This window comes from Triticum dicoccoides, chromosome 2B, assembly GCF_002162155.2.
Source record: "Triticum dicoccoides isolate Atlit2015 ecotype Zavitan chromosome 2B, WEW_v2.0, whole genome shotgun sequence".
Classification (NCBI taxonomy): Eukaryota; Viridiplantae; Streptophyta; class Magnoliopsida; order Poales; family Poaceae; genus Triticum; species Triticum dicoccoides.
The window spans coordinates 773,136,543-773,161,838 of record NC_041383.1 but is presented as its reverse complement, the minus strand read 5'-3'; the positions used below and the strand labels follow the sequence as shown (position 1 = coordinate 773,161,838).

The window sequence follows — 25,296 nt, the reverse complement described above, 5'->3', positions numbered from 1 at the left end:
ACACGTGTACAAGGAGATCCCAGACAAAGCACTTGAGACTTTCAAGTTTGGGTCTGTCCATTTTCTTCTATCAAGGCTGCCAACGATCAACTGGATCCTTAGGCACACTCTTTTGCCCAAGTTAGGTGACCACAACATGATCAGAGGGCATGCGATTAATTTGCTACACATATTTGATGTGCCACAGAAATTCAAGGTCATGAGCCTCATGGTTGAGACTATCAAGAGGACAACAGGAGACCAAAAGAGAAGTTGTGGGTATGCCCCACAAATCCAAGAGTTGATCAACTCAAAGATGGGCACAGGCAAATATCTATTGGATAAGGAACACTTTGTTCTCTATCCAGACTTTGAGGACAATCAAGTTGTGGTGAATGAGAATGAACCATCCTCAGTGCAAGCTCAAGAGAAGAAGGAGAAGGCAAAGAAGGAGAAGGCTGCCAAGATGCAAACTCTAGAGGAGGCATCTGAGCACTTTTTGAAGAGCAAGCAGGACCAGCTTGGTTACTTGATAGCATCAACTCTGAGGATTGAGAAGGGGTTGGCCACCCTAACTCAAAACCAGGAGAGCCTGGAAAGATGTTGGGGAACGTTGCATAAAATAAAAAATTTCCTACGTTCACCAAGATCAATCTATGAGTTCATCTAGCAACGAGAGAGAGAGATGCATCTACATACCACTTGTAGATCGCGTGCGGAAGCGTTCAAGAGAACGGGGTTGAGGGAGTCGTTCTCCGTGATCAACACACGTACGGTCAGCGTGACGTCTCCTCTGTCTTGATCCAGCAAGGGGGAAGGAGAGGTTGATGAAGATCCAGCAGCACGACGGCGTGGTGGTGGATGCAGCAGGACTCCGGCAGGGCTTCGCCAAGCAACTGCGGGAGGAGGAAGAGGTGTAGCAGGGGGAGGGAGGCACCAAGACTCAGGGTCCGGCTGCCCTCCCTCCCCCCTCCTTTATATAGGCCCCCTGGGGGGGCGCCGGCCCTGGAGATGGCAATCTCCCAAGGGGGCAGCGGCCAGGGGGGTGGAGTGCCCCCCAAGGCAAGTGGTGCGCCCCCCCCCCCCACCCTAGGGTTTCCAACCCTAGGCGCAGGGGGGCCCAAGGGGGGGGCGCACCAGCCCACTAGGGGCTGGTTCCCCTCTCACTTCAGCCCACGGGGCCCTTCGGGATAGGTGGCCCCACCCGGTGGACCCCCGGGACCCTTCCGATGGTCCCGGTACAATACCGGATGACCCCGAAACTTTCCCGATGGCCAAAGCCGCACTTCCTATATATAATTCTTTACCTCCAGACCATTCCGAAACTCCTCGTGACGTCCGGGATCTCATCCAGGACTCCGAACAACTTTCGGTTTGCTGCATACTCATATTCATACAACCCTAGCTTCACCGAAGCTTAAGTGTGTAGATCCTACGGGTTCGGGAGACATGCAGACATGACCGAGACGGCTCTCCGGACAATAACCAACAGCGGGATCTGGATACCCATGTTGGCTCCCACATACTCCTCGATGATCTCATCGAATGAACCACGATGTCGAGGATTCAAGCAACCCCGTATACTATTCCCTTTGTCAGACGGTATGTTACTTGCCCGAGATTCGATCGTCGGTATCCCAATACCTCATTCAATCTCGTAGCCGGCAAGTCACTTTACTTGTACCGTAATGCATGATCCCGTGACCAGACACTTGGTCACTTTGAGCTCATTATGATGATGCACTACCGAGTGGGCCAAGTGATACCTCTCCGTTATGCGGAGTGACAAATCCCAGTCTCGATCTGTGTCAACCCAACAGACACTTTCGGAGATACCTGTAGTGCACCTTTATAGTCACCCAATTACATTGTGACGTTTGGTACACCCAAAGCACTCCTACGGTATCCGAGAGTTACACGATCTCATGGTCTAAGGAAGAGATACTTGACATAGGAAAAGCTCTAGCAAAACGAACTACACGATCTTGTGCTATGCTTAGGATTGGGTCTTGTCCATCACATCATTCTCCTAATGATGTGATCCCGTTATCAATGACATCCAATGTCCATAGTCAGGAAACCATGACTATCTGTTGATCAACGAGCTAGTCAACTAGAGGCTCACTAGGGACATGTCGTGGTCTTAGTATTCACACGTGTATTACGATTTCCGGATAATACAATTATAGCATGAATAAAAGACAACTATCATGAACAAAGAAATATAATATTAATCCTTTTATTATTGCCTCTAGGGCATATTTCCAACAGTCTCCCACTTGCACTAGAGTCAATAATCTAGTTACATTGTGATGAATTGAACACCCATAGAGTTCTGGTGTTGATCATGTTTTGCTCGCGGAAGAGGTTTAGTCAACGGATCTGCGACATTCAGATCCGTATGTACTTTGCAAATATCTATGTCTCCATCTTGAACATTTTCACGGATGGAGTTGAAACGACGCTTGATGTGCCTGGTCTTCTTGTGAAACCTGGGCTCCTTGGCAAGGGCAATAGCTCCAGTGTTGTCACAGAAGAGAGTGATTGGCCCCGACGCATTGGGTATGACTCCTAGGTCGGTGATGAACTCCTTCATCCATATTACTTCATGCGCTGCCTCCGAGGCTTCCATGTACTCCGCTTCACATGTAGATCCCGCCATGATGCTCTGCTTGCAACTGCACCAGCTTACTGCTCCACGATTCAACATATACACGTATCCGGTTTGTGACTTAGAGTCATCCAGATCTATGTCGAAGCTAGCGTCGACGTAACCCTTTACGACGAGCTCTTCGTCACCTCCATAAACGAGAAACATGTCCTTTGTCCTTTTCGGGTACTTTAGGATATTCTTGACCGCTGTCCAGTGTTCCTTGCCGGGATTACTTTGGTACCTACCTACCAAATTTACGGCAAGGTTTACATCTGGTCTGGTACACAGCATGGCATACATAATAGATCCTATGGCTGAGGCATAGGGGATGACACTCATCTCTTCTTTATCTTTTGTCGTGGTCGGGCATTGAGCCGAGCTCAATCTCACACCCTGCAATACAGGCAAGAACCCTTTCTTGGACTGATCCATTTTGAACTTCTTCAAAATCTTATCAAGGTATGTGCTTTGTGAAAGACCTATGAGGCGTCTCGATCTATCCCTGTAGATTTTGATGCCTAATATGTAAGCAGCTTCTCCAAGGTCCTTCATTGAAAAACACTTATTCAAGTAGGCCTTAATGCTGTCCAAGAATTCTATATCATTTCCCATCAAAATTATGTCATCTACATATAATATGAGAAATGCTACAGAGCTCCCACTCACTTTCTTATAAACGCAGGCTTCTCCATAAGTCTGCATAAACCCAAACGCTTTAATCATCTCATCAAAGCGAATGTTCCAACTCCGAGATGCTTGCACCAGCCCATAAATGGATTGCTGGAGCTTGCATACTTTGTTAGCATTCTTAGGATCGACAAAACCTTCCGGCTGCATCATATACAGCTCTTCCTTAAGATAACCGTTAAGGAATGCCGTTTTGACGTCCATCTGCCATATCTCATAATCATAGTATGCGGCAATTGCTAACATGATTCGGACGGACTTAAGCTTTGCTACGGGAGAGAAATTCTCATCCTAGTCAACCCCTTGAACTTGTTGATAACCCTTAGCAACAAGTCGAGCTTTATAGATGGTGACATTACCATCCGCGTCCGTCTTCTTCTTAAAGATCCATTTGTTTTCTATCGCTCGCCGATCATCGGGCAAGTCAGTCAAATTCCATACTTTGTTTTCATACATGGATTCTATCTCGGACTGCATGGCTTCTAGCCATTTGTTGGAATCTGGGCCCGCCATCGCTTCTTCATAGTTCGAAGGTTCACCGTTGTCTAACAACATGATTTCCAGGACAGGGTTGCCATACCACTCTGGTGTGGAACGTGTCCTCGTGGACCTACGAAGTTCAGTAGCAACTTGATCCGAAGTACCTTGATCATCATCATTAATTTCCTCTCCAGTCGGTGTAGGCACCACAGGAACATCTTCCTGAGATGCACTACTTTCCGGTTCAAGAGGTAGTACTTCATCGAGTTCTACTTTCCTCCCACTTACTCCTTTCGAGAGAAACTCTTTTTCCAGAAAGGATCCGTTCTTGGCAACAAAGATCTTGCCTTCGGATCTAAGGTAGAAGGTATACCCAATGGTTTCCTTGGGGTATCCTATGAAGACGCATTTTTCCGACTTGGGTTTGAGCTTTTCAGGTTGATGTTTCTTGACATAAGCATCGCATCCCCAAACTTTTAGAAACGACAGCTTAGGTTTCTTCCCAAACCATAATTCATACGGTGTCGTCTCAACGGATTTAGACAGTGCCCTATTTAAAGTGAATGTAGCTGTCTCTAGAGCGTATCCCCAAAATGATAGCGGTAAATCGGTAAGAGACATCATAGATCGCACCATATCCAATAGAGTGCAATTACGACGTTCGGACACACCATTACGCTGAGGTGTTCCAGGCGGCATGAGTTGTGAAACGATTCCACATTTCCTTAAGTGCGTACCAAATTCGTGACTTAAATATTCTCCTCCACGATCCGATCGTAAGAATTTTATCTTTCGGTCATGTTGATTCTCTACTTCATTCTGAAGTTCCTTGAACTTTTCAAAGGTCTCAGACTTGTGTTTCATCAAGTAGACATACCCATATCTACTTAAGTCATCAGTGAGAGTGAGAACATAACAATATCCTCCGCAAGCCTCAACGCTCATCGGACCACACACATCAGTATGTATGATTTCCAATAAGTTGGTTGCTCGCTCCATTGTTCCAGAGAACGGAGTCTTGGTCATTTTGCCCATGAGGCATGGTTTGCATGTGTCAAATGATTCATAATCGAGAGACTCTAAAGGTCCATCAGCATGGAGCTTCTTCATGCGCTTGACACCAATGTGACCAAGGCGGTAGTGCCACAAGTATGTGGGACTATCGTTATCAACTTTACATCTTTTGGTATTCACACTATGAATATGTGTAACATTACGTTCGAGATTCATTAAGAATAAACCATTGACCATCGGGGCATGACCATAAAACATATCTCTCATATAAATAGAACAACCATTATTCTCGGATTTAAATGAGTAGCCATCTCGTATTAAATGAGATCCAGATACAATGTTCATGCTCAAACTTGGCACTAAATAACAATTATTGAGGTTCATAACTAATCCCGTGGGTAAATGTAGAGGTAGCGTGCCGACGGCAATCACATCGACCTTGGAACCATTCCCGACGCGCATCGTCACCTCGTCCTCCGCCAGTCTCCGCTTATTCCGCAGCTCCTGCTGTGAGTTACAAATGTGAGCAACGGCACCGGTATCAAATACCCAGGAGTTACTACGAGTACTGGTAAGGTACACATCAATTACATGTATATCACATATACCTTTAGTGTTGCCGGCCTTCTTGTCCGCTAAGTATTTGGGGCAGTTCCACTTCGAGTGACCCTTCCCTTTGCAATAAAAGCACTCAGTCTCAGGCTTGGGTCCATTCTTTGACTTCTTTCTGGCAACTGGCTTGCCGGGCGCGGCAACATCTTTGCCGTCCTTCTTGAAGTTCTTCTTACCCTTGCCCTTCTTGAACTTGGTGGTTTTATTGACCATCAACACTTGATGTTCTTTATTGATTTCAACCTCTGCTGACTTCAGCATTGAGAATACTTCAGGAATGGTCTTCACCATCCCCTGCATATTGTAGTTCATCACAAAGCTCTTGTAGCTCGTTGGGAGCGACTGAAGGATTCTGTCAATGACCGCCTCGTCCGGGAGGTTAATGTCCAGCTGGGACAGGCGGTTGTGCAACCCACACATTTTGAGTATGTGCTCACTGACAGAACTGTTTTCCTCCATCTTACAACTGTAGAACTTGTCGGAGACTTCATATCTCTCGACCCGGGCATGAGCTTTAAAAACCATTTTCAGCTCTTCGAACATCTCATATGCTCCGTGTTGCTCAAAACGCTTTTGGAGCCCCGGTTCTAAGCTGTAAAGCATGCCGCACTGAACGAGGGAGTAATCATCAGCACGTGACTGCCAAGCGTTCATAACGTCTTGGTTCTCTGGGATGGGTGCTTCACCTAGGGGTCCTTCTAGGACATATGCTTTCTTGGCTGCTATGAGGATGATCCTCAGGTTCCGTACCCAGCCCGAATAGTTGCTGCCATCATCTTTCAGCTTGGTTTTCTCTATGAACGCGTTGAAGTTCATGTTGACATAAGCGTTGGCCATTTGATCTACAAGACATATTTTGCAAATATTTTAGACTAAGTTCATGATAATTAAGTTCATCTAATCAAATTATTTAATGAACTCCCACTCAGATTGACATCCCTCTAGTCATCTAAGTGTTACACGATTCGAGTCGACTAGGCCGTGTCCGATCATCATGTGAGACGGACTAGTCATCATCGGTGAACATCTCCATGTTGATCGTATCTTCCATACGACTCATGTTCGACCTTTCGGTCTCTTGTGTTCCGAGGCCATGTCTGTACATGCTAGGCTCGTCAAGTTAACCCTAAGTGTTTTGCATGTGTAAAATTGTCTTACACCCGTTTTATGTGAACGTAAGGATCTATCACACCCGATCATCACGTGGTGCTTCGAAACGATGAACTTTAGCAGCGGCGCACAGTTAGGGGGAACACTTTCTTGAAATTATTATAAGGGATCATCTTATTTACTACTGCCGTTCTAAGTAAACAAGATGCAAAAAACATAATAAACATCACATGCAATTATATAAAGTAGTGACATGATATGACCAATATCATATAGCTCCTTCGATCTCCATCTTTGGGGCTCCATGATCATCTTCATCACCGGCATGACACCATGATCTCCATCATCATGATCTCCATCATTGTGCCTCCATGAAGTTGCTCGCCAACTATTACTTCTACTACTATAGCTAACGGTTTAGCAATAAAGTAAAGTAATTACATGGCGTTAAATCATTGACACGCAGGTCATACAATAATTAAGACAACTCCTATGGCTCCTGCCGGTTGTCATACTCATCGACATGCAAGTCGTGATTCCAGACCACAACGATGCTCATCCAGTGGCTGAGAATATGAAGTTGAGGAAAGATGCAGGGCTCAGGCAGTGGAGATTGTCTGATCCATATGCAATAAGGATAAGAACTGCTGTTGATTACAGGTTCCACACTAAGGAACAACAGGACTTCTATGAGACTCTGTTGTTGGATAAAAAGCCCATAGTTTGTGACATGAGGTGGGTAGACTGGAAATTCATGAAGGAAAATGAGAATCACTACCCAGGAGTATTTGACAGCTTTAAGGCTTGTGGAGTTGATGAATTTGTTGGAAAGAAGTTCACAAACTGGAATGATGAGCTAGTTATGCAATTCTACTCCACGACTCATTTCTATCCTGATGGCAGAATTGCCTGGATGTCTGAAGGTACAAGGTACCAATCAACTATCGAGGAATGGGCCAATTTGATCAATGCCCCAGAGGAGAAAGAAGATGACTTGGATGTCTACTCCAAGAATAAAAAGGATCAAAATTCTATGTCACATATGTACAAGGAGATACCAGACAAAGCACTTGAGACTTTCAAGTTTGGGTCTGTCCATTTTCTTCTATCAGGGCTGCCAACGATCAACTGGATCCTTAGGCACACTCTTTTGCCCAAGTTAGCTGACCACAACATGATCAGAGGGCATGCGATTAATTTGCTACACATATTTGATGTGCCACAGAAATTAAAGGTCATGAGCCTCATGGTTGAGACTATCAAGAGGACAGCAGCAGACCAAAAGAGAAGTTGTGGGTATGCCCCACAAATCCAAGAGCTGATCAACTCAAAGATGGGCACAGGCAAATATCTGTTGGATAAGGAACACTTTGTTCTCTATCCAGACTTTGAGGACAATCAAGTTGTGATGAATGAGAATGAACCATCCTCAGTGCAAGCTCAAGAGAAGAAGGAGAAGGCAAAGAAGGAGAAGGCTGCCAAGATGCCAACTCTAGAGGAGGCATCTGAGTACTTTTTGAAGAGCAAGCAGGACCAGCTTGGTTACTTGATAGCATCAACTCTGAGGATTGAGAAGGGGTTGGCCACCCTAACTCAAAACCAGGAGAGCCTGGAAAGATGTTGGGGAACGTTGCATAAAATAAAAAATTTCCTACGTTCACCAAGATCAATCTATGAGTTCATCTAGCAACGAGAGAGAGAGATGCATCTACATACCACTTGTAGATCGCGTGCGGAAGCGTTCAAGAGAACGGGGTTGAGGGAGTCGTTCTCCGTGATCAACACACGTACGGTCAGCGTGACGTCTCCTCTGTCTTGATCCAGCAAGGGGGAAGGAGAGGTTGATGAAGATCCAGCAGCACGACGGCGTGGTGGTGGATGCAGCAGGACTCCGGCAGGGCTTCGCCAAGCAACTGCGGGAGGAGGAAGAGGTGTAGCAGGGGGAGGGAGGCACCAAGACTCAGGGTCCGGCTGCCCTCCCTCCCCCCTCCTTTATATAGGCCCCCTGGGGGGGCGCCGGCCCTGGAGATGGCAATCTCCCAAGGGGGCAGCGGCCAGGGGGGTGGAGTGCCCCCCAAGGCAAGTGGTGCGCCCCCCCCCCCCACCCTAGGGTTTCCAACCCTAGGCGCAGGGGGCCCCAAGGGGGGCGCACCAGCCCACTAGGGGCTGGTTCCCCTTCCACTTCAGCCCACGGGGCCCTCCGGGATAGGTGGCCCCACCCGGTGGACCCCCGGGACCCTTCCGGTGGTCCCGGTACAATACCGGATGACCCCGAAACTTTCCCGATGGCCGAAACCGCACTTCCTATATATAATTCTTTACCTCCGAACCATTCCGAAACTCGTCGTGACGTCCGGGATCTCATCCGGGACTCCGAAAAACTTTCGGTTTGCTGCATACTCATATTCATACAACCCTAGCGTCACTGAACCTTAAGTGTGTAGACCCTACGGGTTCGGGAGACATGCAGACATGACCGAGACGGCTCTCCGGTCAATAACCAAGAGCGGGATCTAGATACCCATGTTGGCTCCCACATACTCCTCGATGATCTCATCGGATGAACCACGATGTCGAGGATTCAAGCAACCCCGTATACTATTCCCTTTGTCAGACGGTATGTTACTTGCCCGAGATTCGATCGTCGGTATCCCAATACCTCGTTCAATCTCGTTGCTGGCAAGTCACTTTACTCGTACCGTAATGCATGATCCCGTGACCAGACACTTGGTCACTTTGAGCTCATTATGATGATGCACTACCGAGTGGGCCCAGTGATACCTCTCCGTTATGCGGAGCGATAAATCCTAGTCTCGATCCGTGTCAACCCAACAGACACTTTCGGAGATACCTGTAGTGCACCTTTATAGTCACCCAGTTACGTTGTGATGTTTGGTACACCCAAAGCACTCCTACGGTATCCGGGAGTTACACGATCTCATGGTCTAAGGAAGAGATACTTGACATAGGAAAAGCTCTAGCAAAACGAACTACACGATCTTGTGCTATGCTTAGGATTGGGTCTTGTCCATCACATCATTCTCCTAATGATGTGATCCCGTTATCAACGACATCCAATGTCCATAGTCAGGAAACCATGACTATCTGTTGATCAACGAGCTAGTCAACTAGAGGCTCACTAGGGACATGTCGTGGTCTTAGTATTCACACGTGTATTACGATTTCCGGATAATACAATTATAGCATGAATAAAAGACAACTATCATGAACAAAGAAATATAATAATATTCCTTTTATTATTGCCTCTAGGCATATTTCCAACGAAAGAATCATGGAACAAAAATTCTATGATTTAGATGTCCAAGTATCTGAGATTCAGTCAGTTGTGGAGCAGCTACAAGATGACATGCAGGAGAGGAAGGGCGGGACAACTACTGATGCATTTGCCAGAGTGCCTTGAGCTCAGAGATCAGCTGCAGAGCCAGTGACAGACACAAGAGCCACTTCATCTGCAGCAGCTACAGCTCCAGTGCAACCAGCTCTAGCACCAACTCCTTCAGCTCCATCCACATCAACTAAAGTCTTCGTCCAAGGAGCCATCTCTACACCACCAACTGAAGACCAAGCCTGAGAGACGAAATAGTACTATGCATTTTCTAGGAACTTTTTGGTAACTTGTTGCCAAAGGGGGAGAAAAATGTATAGATCATAGGCTTCGAGAGAGAGAGATTGCTTTTGTTCTCTCTTGTCTTCGTGGTTGAACTTTATTTTCTTTTGCTTGCTTGAGATACTACGTTATTGCCTGTGAGACATTGATGATCATTTGTTTGATCATAAGCTACACTTATGCTTGCTAGATGATATTATCTTATTTATCTTTGTATGATCATTCACTTTGCTTGGTGATGAGTGCATGTATTCAATCTTTATCATTTCGAGCGCTCCACCAAGATGTATGTGACATGGAAGAGTAACCCATGAGCCTAATTCCTTGTGCATTTGCAGTCGAAAGCAAATCTTAAACTATGCACAAATTTAGGGGGAGCTCTTGCTTATCACATACTTCAAAGCGACGATGTTTTTTCAATCTTATTATCATTTGTCGAAGCTTTGATCTATATGTTGTCATCAATTACCAAAAAGGGGGAGATTCAAAGTGCAACTATCCCTAGGTGGTTTTGGTAATTCATAACAACATATAGCTCATTGAGCTAATAATATTCCAAGACAAATATTTCAGGAAAGCTCAATGAATGGCATGGCATGAATGATGAAAGTGGATCCCTCAAAATATCAAGGAGAAAAGGATTGGCTCAAGCTCAAAAGCTCAAGACTCTACATTTTATATTTCAGTGATCCAAGATCACATTGAGTCTATAGGAAAAGCCAATACTATCAAGGAGGGATGAGGTGTTGCTTGATGAGTTTCTTGCTTCAAGTGCTTAGTGATATGCTCCAAAAACCCTCAACTACTTTCTCATATCCACATATGACCTAAACTCAAAGTCAAACTCAGCCCCACCGATTCTTTCTATCCGGCGCCACCGAGTTCAGATGCCATAGCCACTGCCACAAACTCTAGGCAAATCGGTCTCACCGATAGGGATCTCGGTCTCACCGAGATGGGATTGTAATATCTCTGTTTCCCTTCATAAAATTTCGGTCTAACCGAAGTGAGCGATTGGTCCCACCGAGATTGCAATGTAAACTCTTTGTTTCCCTTTCGTAACATTTCGGTCTCACCAAAATGAGCGAATCGGTCCCATCGAGTTTACTTGACTAACTCTCTGGTTAGCTAATTACCAAAATCGGTCTCACCGAGTTTGTGTAATCGGTCTCACCGAGATTACGTTATGCCCTAACCCTAACCATATCGGTCCTACTGAGTTGCATGTCGGTCCCACCGAATTCACTAACGGTCACTAGGTTTACTAAATCGGTCTGACCGACTTTCTTGATTCGGTCCCACCGAGATTGGTAAACTGTGTGTAACGGTTATATTTTGTGTAGAGGCTATATATACCCCTCCACCTCCTCTTCATTCATGGAGAGAGCCATCAGAACAAACCTACACTTTCAACTTACCATTTCTGAGAGAGAACCACCTACTCATGTGTTGAGGCCAAGATATTCCATTCCTACCATATGAATCTTGATCTCTAGCCTTCCCCAAGTTGCTTTCCACTCAAATCTTCTTTCCACCAGATCCAAATCCGATGAGAGAGAGTTGAGTGTTGGGGAGACTATCATTTGAAGCACAAGAGCAAGGAGTTCATCATCAATGCACCATTTGTTACTTCTTGGAGAGTGGTATCTCCTAGATTGGCTATGTGTCACCTGGGAGCCTCCGACAAGATTGTGGAGTTGAACCAAGGAGTTTATAAGGGCAAGGAGATCGCCTACTTCGTGAAGATCTACCACTAGTGAGGCAAGTCCTTCGTGGGCAACGGCCATGGTGGGATAGATAAGGTTGCTTTTTCGTGGACCCTTCTTGGGTGGAGCCCTCTGTGGACTCGCGCAACCGTTACCTTTCGTGGGTTGAAGTCTCCATCAACATGAATGTACGATAGCACCACCTATCGGAACCACGACAAAAACATTTGTGTCTCCAATTGCGTTTGAATTCTCTAAACCCTTCCCTTTACATTCTTGCAAATTGCATGCTTTACTTTCCGCTGCTCATATACTCTTTGCATGCTTGCTTGAATTGTGTGAAGATTGCTTGACTTGTGCTAAGATAGTTAAAATCTGCCAAAGACTAAAATTGGGAAAACGTTAAGTTTTTAATTGGTCAAGTAGTCTAATCACCCCCCCCCACCCCTCTAGACATACTTCAAGGTCCTATAATTGCAAAGAGAGTAGGGCCAACAACAAGATCATACTCATCAACAAATGATCCAATAATGGCCAGAGCATTATACTTTTAACATCCTAATTGCCGACTAATTCTATCAGTCAACTAAGAAGTAATCAATTCACATATTTCATGAAATCACTAAAACAGCTAAGCAATATAATTTGTACTTTAAAACCTAATTGCAGTGCTCAATTACCTTTTTGCACAGCCTAGAAACCTAATGCCGCTCTCAGTGGATTCACATGCCACCAACTTTTCACAGGGGGCTCGATGCTCACAACGTGCAGCATGATTCAGAGCCAGGCCACTCCAATCTGTGCACTCCATGGTCGCAGGTGGCTAAACATAAGGAAAATGGCTTCAATTTCTATCGAAAATAGAAATTCCCCTTGTCCCTCGAACCCTAACCCTAGACATGGTTTCGAGCAATTTACTCGTCCCGGTGCGACGGTATGTTTCTTGGCTTATCAATTCGCAGGTCAAGGCGCAGCCGCGCGATGAACCTTAAGTGTGTCGAGGTTTCTTGGCTTGTCATGACGTCCGGGATCTCATCCGGGACTCCGAACAACTTTCGGTTTGCTGCATACTCATATTCATACAACCCTAGCGTCACTGAACCTTAAGTGTGTAGACCCTACGGGTTCGGGAGACATGCAGACATGACCGAGACGGCTCTCCGGTCAATAACCAACAGCGGGATCTAGATACCCATGTTGGCTCCCACATACTCCTCGATGATCTCATCGTATGAACCACGATGTCGAGGATTCAAGCAACCCCGTATACTATTCCCTTTGTCAGACGGTATGTTACTTGCCCGAGATTCGATCGTCGATATCCCAATACCTCGTTCAATCTCGTTGCTGGCAAGTCACTTTACTCGTACCGTAATGCATGATCCCGTGACCAGACACTTGGTCCCTTTGAGCTCATTACGATGATGCACTACCGAGTGGGCCTAGTGATACCTCTCCGTTATGCGGAGTGATAAATCCCAGTCTCGATCCGTGTCAACCCAACAGACACTTTCGGAGATACCTGTAGTGCACCTTTATAGTCACCCAGTTACGTTGTGACGTTTGGTACACCCAAAGCACTCCTACGGTATCCGGGAGTTACACGATCTCATGGTCTAAGGAAGAGATACTTGACATAGGAAAAGCTCTAGCAAAACGAACTACACGATCTTGTGCTATGCTTAGGATTGGGTCTTGTCCATCACATCATTCTCCTAATGATGTGATCCCGTTATCAACGACATCCAATGTCCATAGTCAGGAAACCATGACTATCTGTTGATCAACGAGCTAGTCAACTAGAGGCTCACTAGGGACATGTCGTGGTCTTAGTATTCACACGTGTATTACGATTTCCGGATAATACAATTATAGCATGAATAAAAGACAACTATCATGAACAAAGAAATATAATAATAATCTTTTTATTATTGCCTCTAGGCATATTTCCAACAAAAGAATCATGGAACAAAAATTCTATGATTTAGAAGTCAAAGTATCTGAGATTCAGTCAGTTGTGGAGCAGCTACAGGATGACATGCAGGAGAGGAAGGGCGGGACAACTACTGATGCATTTGCCAGAGTGCCTCGAGCTCAGAGATCAGCTGCAGAGCCAGTGACAGACACAAGAGCCACTTCATCTGCAGCAGCTACAGCTCCAGTGCAACCAGCTCTAGCACCAACTCCTTCAGCTCCATCCACATCAACTGAAGTCTTCGTCCAAGGAGCCATCTCTACCCCACCAACTGAAGATCAAGCCTGAGAGACGAAATAGTACTATGCATTTTCTAGGAACTTTTTGGTAACTTGTTGCCAAAGGGGGAGAAAAATGTATAGATCATAGGCTTCGAGAGAGAGAGAGAGATTGCTTTTGTTCTCTCTTGTCTTCGTGGTTGAACTTTATTTTCTTTTGCTTGCTTGAGATACTACGTTATTGCCTGTGAGACATTGATGATCATTTGTTTGATCATAAGCTACACTTATGCTTGCTAGATGATATTATCTTATTTATCTTTGTATGATCATTCACTTTGCTTGGTGATGAGTGCATGTATTCAATCTTTATCATTTCGAGCGCTCCACCAAGATGTATGTGACATGGAAGAGTAACCCATGAGCCTAATTCCTTGTGCATTTGCAGTCGAAAGCAAATCTTAAACTATGCACAAATTTAGGGGGAGCTCTTGCTTATCACATACTTCAAAGCGACGATGTTTTTTCAATCTTATTATCATTTGTCGAAGCTTTGATCTATATGTTGTCATCAATTACCAAAAAAGGGGGAGATTGAAAGTGCAACTATCCCTAGGTGGTTTTGGTAATTCATAACAACATATAGCTCATTGAGCTAATAATATTCCAAGACAAATATTTCAGGAAAGCTCAATGAATGGCATGGCATGAATGATGAAAGTGGATCCCTCAAAATATCAAGGAGAAAAGGATTGGCTCAAGCTCAAAAGCTCAAGACTCTACATTTTATATTTCAGTGATCCAAGATCACATTGAGTCTATAGGAAAAGTCATTACTATCAAGGAGGAATGAGGTGTTGCTTGATGAGTTTCTTGCTTCAAGTGCTTAGTGATATGCTCCAAAAACCCTCAACTACTTTCTCATATCCACATATGACCTAAACTCAAAGTCAAACTCAGCCCCACCGATTCTTTCTATCCGGCGCCACCGAGTTCAGATGCCATAGCCACTGCCACAAACTCTAGGCAAATCAGTCTCACCGATAGGGATCTCGGTCTCACCGAGATGGGATTGTAATATCTCTGTTTCCCTTCGTAAAATTTCGGTCTAACCGAAGTGAGCGATTGGTCCCACCGAGATTGCAATGTAAACTCTTTGTTTCCCTTTCGTAACATTTCGGTCTCACCGAAATGAGCGAATCGGTCCCATCGAGTTTACCTGACTAACTCTCTGGTTAGCTAATTATCAAAATCGGTCTCACCGAGTTTGTGTAATCGGTCTCACCGAGATTACGTTATGCCCTAACCCTAACCATATCGGTCCTACCGAGTTGCATGTCGGTCCCACCGAATTCACTAACGGTCACTAGGTTTACTAAATCGGTCTGACCGAGTTTCTTGATTCGGTCCCACCGAGATTGGTAAATTGTGTGTAACGGTTATATTTTGTGTAGAGGCTATATATACTCCTCCACCTCCTCTTCATTCATGCAGAGAGCCATCAGAACAAACCTACACTTTCAACTTACCATTTCTGAGAGAGAACCACCTACTCATGTGTTGAGGCCAAGATATTCCATTCCTACCATATGAATCTTGATCTCTAGCCTTCCCCAAGTTGCTTTCCACTCAAATCTTCTTTCCACCAGATCCAAATCCGATGAGAGAGAGTTGAGTGTTGGGGAGACTATCATTTGAAGCACAAGAGCAAGAAGTTCATCATCAATGCACCATTTGTTACTTCTTGGAGAGTGGTATCTCCTAGATTGGCTATGTGTCACCTGGGAGCCTCCGACAAGATTGTGGAGTTGAACCAAGGAGTTTATAAGGGCAAGGAGATCGCCTACTTCGTGAAGATCTACCACTAGTGAGGCAAGTCCTTCGTGGGCAACGGCCATGGTGGGATAGATAAGGTTGCTTTTTCGTGGACCCTTCTTGGGTGGAGCCCTCTGTGGACTCGCGCAACCGTTACCTTTCGTGGGTTGAAGTCTCCATCAACATGAATGTACGATAGCACCACCTATCGGAACCACGACAAAAACATTTGTGTCTCCAATTGCGTTTGAATTCTCTAAACCCTTCCCTTTACATTCTTGCAAATTGCATGCTTTACTTTCCGCTGCTCATATACTCTTTGCATGCTTGCTTGAATTGTGTGAAGATTGCTTGACTTGTGCTAAGATAGTTAAAATCTGCCAAAGACTAAAATTGGGAAAACGTTAAGTTTTTAATTGGTCAAGTAGTCTAATCACCCCCCCACCCCTCTAGACATACTTCAAGGTCCTATAATTGCAAAGAGAGTAGGGCCAACAACAAGATCATACTCATCAACAAATGATCCAATAATGGCCAGAGCATTATACTTTTAACATCCTAATTGCCGACTAATTCTATCAGTCAACTGAGAAGTAATCAATTCACATATTTCATGAAATCACTAAAACAGCTAAGCAATATAATTTGTACTTTAAAACCTAATTGCAGTGCTCAATTACCTTTTTGCACAGCCTAGAAACCTAATGCCGCTCTCAGTGGATTCACATGCCACCAACTTTTCACAGGGGGCTCGATGCTCACAATGTGCAGCATGATTCAGAGCCAGGCCACTCCAATCTGTGCACTCCATGGTCGCAGGTGGCTAAACATAAGGAAAATGGCTTCAATTTCTATCGAAAATAGAAATTCCCCTTGTCCCTCGAACCCTAACCCTAGACATGGTTTCGAGCAATTTACTCGTCCCGGTGCGACGGTATGTTTCTTGGCTTATCAATTCGCAGGTCAAGGCGCAGCCGCGCGATGAACCTTAAGTGTGTCGAGGTTTCTTGGCTTGTCATGACGTCCGGGATCTCATCCGGGACTCCGAACAACTTTCGGTTTGCTGCATACTCATATTCATACAACCCTAGCGTCACTGAACCTTAAGTGTGTAGACCCTACGGGTTCGGGAGACATGCAGACATGACCGAGACGGCTCTCCGGTCAATAACCAACAGCGGGATCTAGATACCCATGTTGGCTCCCACATACTCCTCGATGATCTCATCGTATGAACCACGATGTCGAGGATTCAAGCAACCCCGTATACTATTCCCTTTGTCAGACGGTATGTTACTTGCCCGAGATTCGATCGTCGATATCCCAATACCTCGTTCAATCTCGTTGCTGGCAAGTCACTTTACTCGTACCGTAATGCATGATCCCGTGACCAGACACTTGGTCCCTTTGAGCTCATTACGATGATGCACTACCGAGTGGGCCTAGTGATACCTCTCCGTTATGCGGAGTGATAAATCCCAGTCTCGATCCGTGTCAACCCAACAGACACTTTCGGAGATACCTGTAGTGCACCTTTATAGTCACCCAGTTACGTTGTGACGTTTGGTACACCCAAAGCACTCCTACGGTATCCGGGAGTTACACGATCTCATGGTCTAAGGAAGAGATACTTGACATAGGAAAAGCTCTAGCAAAACGAACTACACGATCTTGTGCTATGCTTAGGATTGGGTCTTGTCCATCACATCATTCTCCTAATGATGTGATCCCGTTATCAACGACATCCAATGTCCATAGTCAGGAAACCATGACTATCTGTTGATCAACGAGCTAGTCAACTAGAGGCTCACTAGGGACATGTCGTGGTCTTAGTATTCACACGTGTATTACGATTTCCGGATAATACAATTATAGCATGAATAAAAGACAACTATCATGAACAAAGAAATATAATAATAATCTTTTTATTATTGCCTCTAGGCATATTTCCAACAAAAGAATCATGGAACAAAAATTCTATGATTTAGAAGTCAAAGTATCTGAGATTCAGTCAGTTGTGGAGCAGCTACAGGATGACATGCAGGAGAGGAAGGGCGGGACAACTACTGATGCATTTGCCAGAGTGCCTCGAGCTCAGAGATCAGCTGCAGAGCCAGTGACAGACACAAGAGCCACTTCATCTGCAGCAGCTACAGCTCCAGTGCAACCAGCTCTAGCACCAACTCCTTCAGCTCCATCCACATCAACTGAAGTCTTCGTCCAAGGAGCCATCTCTACCCCACCAACTGAAGATCAAGCCTGAGAGACGAAATAGTACTATGCATTTTCTAGGAACTTTTTGGTAACTTGTTGCCAAAGGGGGAGAAAAATGTATAGATCATAGGCTTCGAGAGAGAGAGAGAGATTGCTTTTGTTCTCTCTTGTCTTCGTGGTTGAACTTTATTTTCTTTTGCTTGCTTGAGATACTACGTTATTGCCTGTGAGACATTGATGATCATTTGTTTGATCATAAGCTACACTTATGCTTGCTAGATGATATTATCTTATTTATCTTTGTATGATCATTCACTTTGCTTGGTGATGAGTGCATGTATTCAATCTTTATCATTTCGAGCGCTCCACCAAGATGTATGTGACATGGAAGAGTAACCCATGAGCCTAATTCCTTGTGCATTTGCAGTCGCAAGCAAATCTTAAACTATGCACAAATTTAGGGGGAGCTCTTGCTTATCACATACTTCAAAGCGACGATGTTTTTTCAATCTTATTATCATTTGTCGAAGCTTTGATCTATATGTTGTCATCAATTACCAAAAAAGGGGGAGATTGAAAGTGCAACTATCCCTAGGTGGTTTTGGTAATTCATAACAACATATAGCTCATTGAGCTAATAATATTCCAAGACAAATATTTCAGGAAAGCTCAATGAATGGCATGGCATGAATGATGAAAGTGGATCCCTCAAAATATCAAGGAGAAAAGGATTGGCTCAAGCTCAAAAGCTCAAGACTCTACATTTTATATTCCAGTGATCCAAGATCACATTGAGTCTATAGGAAAAGTCATTACTATCAAGGAGGAATGAGGTGTTGCTTGATGAGTTTCTTGCTTCAAGTGCTTAGTGATATGCTCCAAAAACCCTCAACTACTTTCTCATATCCACATATGACCTAAACTCAAAGTCAAACTCAGCCCCACCGATTCTTTCTATCCGGCGCCACCGAGTTCAGATGCCATAGCCACTGCCACAAACTCTAGGCAAATCAGTCTCACCGATAGGGATCTCGGTCTCACCGAGATGGGATTGTAATATCTCTGTTTCCCTTCGTAAAATTTCGGTCTAACCGAAGTGAGCGATTGGTCCCACCGAGATTGCAATGTAAACTCTTTGTTTCCCTTTCGTAACATTTCGGTCTCACCGAAATGAGCGAATCGGTCCCATCGAGTTTACCTGACTAACTCTCTGGTTAGCTAATTATCAAAATCGGTCTCACCGAGTTTGTGTAATCGGTCTCACCGAGATTACGTTATGCCCTAACCCTAACCATATCGGTCCTACCGAGTTGCATGTCGGTCCCACCGAATTCACTAACGGTCACTAGGTTTACTAAATCGGTCTGACCGAGTTTCTTGATTCGGTCCCACCGAGATTGGTAAATTGTGTGTAACGGTTATATTTTGTGTAGAGGCTATATATACTCCTCCACCTCCTCTTCATTCATGCAGAGAGCCATCAGAACAAACCTACACTTTCAACTTACCATTTCTGAGAGAGAACCACCTACTCATGTGTTGAGGCCAAGATATTCCATTCCTACCATATGAATCTTGATCTCTAGCCTTCCCCAAGTTGCTTTCCACTCAAATCTTCTTTCCACCAGATCCAAATCCGATGAGAGAGAGTTGAGTGTTGGGGAGACTATCATTTGAAGCACAAGAGCAAGAAGTTCATCATCAATGCACCATTTGTTACTTCTTGGAGAGTGGTATCTTCTAGATTGGCTATGTGTCACTTGGGAGCCTCCGACAAGATTGTGGAGTTGAACCAAGGAGTTTATAAGGGCAAGGAGATCGTCTACTTCGTGAAGATCTACCACTAGTGAGGCAAGTCCTTCGTGGGCAACGGCCATGGTGGGATAGATAAGGTTGCTTTTTCGTGGACCCTTCTTGGGTGGAGCCCTCTGTGGACTCGCGCAACCGTTACCTTTCGTGGGTTGAAGTCTCCATCAACATGAATGTACGATAGCACCACCTATCGGAACCACGACAAAAACATTTGTGTCTCCAATTGCGTTTGAATTCTCTAAACCCTTCCCTTTACATTCTTGCAAATTGCATGCTTTACTTTCCGCTGCTCATATACTCTTTGCATGCTTGCTTGAATTGTGTGAAGATTGCTTGACTTGTGCTAAGATAGTTAAAATCTGCCAAAGACTAAAATTGGGAAAACGTTAAGTTTTTAATTGGTCAAGTAGTCTAATCACCCCCCCCTCTAGACATACTTCAAGGTCCTACAATTGCAAAGAGAGTAGGGCCAACAACAAGATCATACTCATCAACAAATGATCCAATAATGGCCAGAGCATTATACTTTTAACATCCTAATTGCCGACTAATTCTATCAGTCAACTAAGAAGTAATCAATTCACATATTTCATGAAATCACTAAAACAGCTAAGCAATATAATTTGTACTTTAAAACCTAATTGCAGTGCTCAATTACCTTTTTGCACAGCCTAGAAACCTAATGTCGCTCTCAGTGGATTCACATGCTATCAACTTTTCACAGGGGGCTCGATGCTCACAACGTGCAGCATGATTCAGAGCCAGGCCGCTCCAATCTGTGCACTCCATGGTCGCAGGTGGCTAAACATAAGGAAAATGGCTTCAATTTCTATCGGAAACAGAAATTCCCCTTGTCCCTCGAACCCTAACCCTAGACATGGTTTCGAGCAATTTACTCGTCCCGGTGCGACGGTATGTTTCTCGGCTTATCAATTCGCAGGTCAAGGCGCAGCCGCGCGATGAAGGGTGTGACGCAAGCATGCGGAACCGTGCTGTGTCTCCGCATCCGTTTCCATTTGGACGGAGCCCGTGTTCCAGAAACAGACCTCACGCTGCAGTGTAGAGTATGGACCGTAGTCTAGTCTTGCGCAGAGCTTATTAACGCGGCTAAGCATCGCAGAGCCGTCGCCACCCCGAAATACGTACCTATCCACAGCCACCCACTCCACCGTTTCCATTCCTAGTCGCCGATCGCTGCCCGCCTACGCACGCAGCCGCAGTCGCGTTTACGCGCCCGCGTCGACGTCAACGAACCCGTGGAGATGCCTGACCGGAACGCCGGGGCAGCCAACGGACGCGCTGCCCGGGAGCCCGTCTGGTTTCTCATCGCGCGCGCGTCCTCGGGCGTTTGAACCGTCGCCCCACCCCCACTTGCCACTGCTCGCTGGTGGTGGTCCGGTGGTCGTCCCACTGCTACTAATCAGCCCGGCGGCGGTACGGCGGTGCGGTGTTTCTGGCCGGGATCAGCCATGGTAGCTGGTGCGGTGCGCCAATTAATTCCACGGCTGCGCTTGTCATTCGGTCTCGCAGAGTCTGCGCGCACGAGTTTCCTCTTACTCGTCCTCGCTTCTAGATTCGACGGGTGGTCACGTAGCCTGGTGGGAGCACCTCTATCTTTGACGTTGGACCCCTGTGGAGTTGAAGTTGGACGTGCCGGTAGGTTTTCGTTTCATACAGCAAGAAAAACCTCACACTTTGCAAAAGAAACTCTTTTTTTTTGCAACAAGAATTGCAAAAATAAACTCGAAAAGTAGTGCAAGGACAGTAGAACATCCACACGAGCACGGCGAACCCAGGTCTCGCATCTGCAGAAAGATCGAGTAAAATGCGATATATAGGTTCTAAAAGTATTTGAGGTTCAATTCAGTTTCAAAAAAAAAAAGTAGTTGGGGTTTGTTTAATGGGTCATGGAATTTCCAAAATGCACATTTGGATCGTGCTCCCTCCGTTCCTAAATACAAGTCTTTGTAGAGATTTCACTATGAACCATATACAGATGTATGTAGATGCATTTCAGAGTGTAGATTCACTCATTTTACTCCGTATGTAGTTCATGATGAAATCTTCAAAAACTTATATTTATGACACTCATTTTGCTCCGTGTGCAGTTCATAGTGAAATCTCTACAAAAAGTTATATTTAGGATTCACTTATTTTGCTCCGTATGCAGTTCATAGTGAAATCTTTACAAAAACTTATATTTAGGATTCACTTATTTTGCTCCGTACAGTCTATAGTAAAATTTCTACAAAGTCTTATATTTAGGAACGAGAAAGTATTCGTGAGTACGTGATCTGCGGTGGGTCATATCCGTGCTTGACCAACCCGCGTGGCAAGTTGACTGACATCAAGTGGACCCTGTTTTCTAGACAACACCCTGGACAATTACCACTTCCTCGGTATCTTACTTAACCACCTACTCCCTCTAGTTCTTTTCTTTGCATAGAAAATTTGTCTAAAGTAAAGCTTCATAAAGTTTGATCAACTTAATAGAAAAAAATATATCAACATTCAAAATACGAAATCAACATCATAAAATGCATCATGAATTTAATTTTTACATTGTATAACGATTAGAATTGTAGATATTAATATTTTTCTAATATAAACATGGTCAAACATTACGAAATTTAACTTCAGACGAATCTTATATGCGGAATAAAAATGGCAGGAGGGAGTACTCTTCATCACCTCCGACTCACGCCGCCACCACATCCTTCTCTTCCTTTTTTTTCCAACCGTGAGACCGCCTTCCTCTTATCATGGCTCGACGCATCATTCCTCAGACCATGGCTTCCCGGCTGTCATTGACAAGGTAAAGCCAGCTCCGATAAGGTCAATCTGGCTTCAATAGGGGAGCGGTGATAGCGGCACGTCGACGGCTCATTTGATGGCAGTAGTGATCGTTCGGTGGTCTTTTATAATACATCTGATCGTTTTCGAAAAAAAAACACACGACAGTGGTGGTCGTTCGGTGGCACTTCAATTACTATATCTACTGCCTAAAAAGAATGTAAGGTTCCCATTTCATCTTTCTTTTCATCACTCCTTTGTCCAACCTTCCTTGTATGATAATAAATCAAGTTAATTTACTTACCTTCTAAACCAATTTTACTTTAATTACTATTTTACTTACCAAACTTCGAATCAAAATATCTCTTCTCTACTACTTCAAAAGAATGTAAGGTTCCTATTTCACCTTTCTTCCCACCACCCCTTCGTTCAACCTTCCTTGTATGATAATAAATCAACTTCATTTACTTACCATCTGAACTAATTTCACTTTAATTTACTATTTTACTTACCAAACTTCGGATCGAAATATAAGGTAATTCATGAGCAGAATTTGATGATCATTCATTTACACAATCACATTATTATAGACAGGTAAATCACAAGCTAGTGTACTAGAAGATTTATATTCCGTTGCAACACACGGGCACTGTTCTAGTTTCTTATTACAGCTACATATACCTTTTATTTATGTTTTTTTTCTTCCAATAATTACTTCCGTATATATGGTTTGCTCATCCTACAATAAACAAACTAATAATCTCTACTACTTAAAAAGAATGTAAGGTTCCTATTTCACCTTTCTTCCCGCCACCCTTCGTTCAACCTTCCTTGTATGATAATAAATCAACTTAATTTACTTACCTTCTGAACTAATTCCACTTTAATTTACTATTTTACTTACCAAACTTCGGATCGAAATATAAGGTAATTCATGGGCAGAATTTAATGATCATTCCATTTACACAATTGCATTATTATAGACAGGTAAATCACAAGCCGACGTACTAGAAGATTTATATCCCGTTGCAACACACGGGCATTGTTCTAGTTTCTTATTACAGCTACATATACCTTTTATTTATGTTTTTTTTCTTCCAATAATTACTTCTGTATATATGGTCTGCTCATCCTATAATAAACAAACTATCTCTACTACTTAAAAAGAACGTAAGGTTTTCATTTCACCTTTTTTTTCATCACCCCTTCGTCCAACCTTCCTTCTATGATAATAAATCAACTTAATTTACTTACCTTCTGAACCAATTTCACTTTAATTACTATTTTACTTACCAAACTTCGAATCAAAATATCTCTTCTCTATCTCTACTACTTAAAAAGAATGTAAGGTTCCTATTTCACCTTTCTTCCCACCACCCCTTCGTTCAACATTCCTTGTATGATAATAAATCAACTTCATTTACTTACCATCTGAACTAATTTCACTTTCATTTACTATTTTACTTACCAAACTTCGAATCGAAATATAAGGTAATTCATGGGCAGAATTTGATGATCATTCCATTTACACAATCGCATTATTATAGACAGGTAAATCACAAGCCGACGTACTAGAAGATTTATATTCCGTTGCAACACACGGGCATTGTTCTAGTTTCTTATTACAACTACATATACCTTTTATTTATGTTTTTTTTCTTCCAGTAATTACTTCCGTATATATGGTTTGCTCATCCTATAATAAACAAACTAATAAGAAAGGAAAGAAAAGAAAAGAAAAGGAAGGGAAAAGTCAGAAGCGCGGCGGGCCACCGCGGACGCCAGTGGGACGTTGCGGACTTGGACAAACTGCTGACGCCCGCCTCCCCACTCCATGATGAACCGCAGGCCAGGACCGGGGGTCGCTTTCCTCTGCTCTTTCCTCGCCGTCCTCGCCCGCCCGCTCGGCGCTCGCCGCCACCATCACCACCCCAAGCACCCCAACCCCGAATCCACTCGCCCCCACTCCCCTATTAGTACCCCCGCTCCCACCAAGAATCTCCCCCAACTCCTCCCCCCTCGGTCTCCGGGCAGTCCATCCACCGAATCCGCCGGACGCGCCGAGCCTCCCCCGACCTTTCCGAACCCGCCGGGCAGTCCAGGTAAAGATCCACAGCCGGCCACCGACCGCTCTGAATCTTGCGAGGGGATCTTTTGCCTGGAGATATTTTCTTTTCTTTTCTTGGGCCATCGTTTCCCCCCGCATTCCGGTTACCGGAATTCGATCCATGTCTCTGCTGTCGGTGGTGCTCGCTGCATCTGTCCCTCCCCCTCTAGATCCACGCGCGGCAGTTACTTCATGGGCGTTGGCCTGATTCCCGATGGGTGTTGTGTTGGCGTGTTGCTGTGGGTCGGGGATCTGGTTCTTCCTCTGGCGCAGGGGTTTCAGTTGCCGGGCCTTTTATTTCCTACACGGCACGACACATGGCTTGCCTGCTTCTTTCCGCGGTTAGCGCCAATGGTTCGCCGAAGGAACTGTGGACGGCTGTGGGCGTGTCGCATTGCTCCTCCCAAGATGAACTGGTAGCATCGTCGCAGCGGAATTCACTTCCGATTCTTCTTCTGCAGTACTGTATATAACTTCGAGAGTAGTATAATAT

The 25,296-nt window shown here is 44.6% G+C and overlaps 1 protein-coding gene across 1 annotated transcript in view; it reads left to right on the top strand.

Annotated features, from left to right (window-relative positions):
- Positions 1 to 24,560: 24,560 nt before the first annotated feature.
- LOC119366200 (diacylglycerol kinase 5-like) overlaps positions 24,561 to 25,296 on the top strand; it is a 5,355-nt gene continuing 4,619 nt past the window's right edge. Inside the window, exon 1 of the mRNA XM_037631891.1 lies at positions 24,561 to 24,798. The gene's annotated coding sequence lies outside the window, so the exon portion shown is untranslated. The remainder of the gene's footprint in view (positions 24,799 to 25,296) is intronic.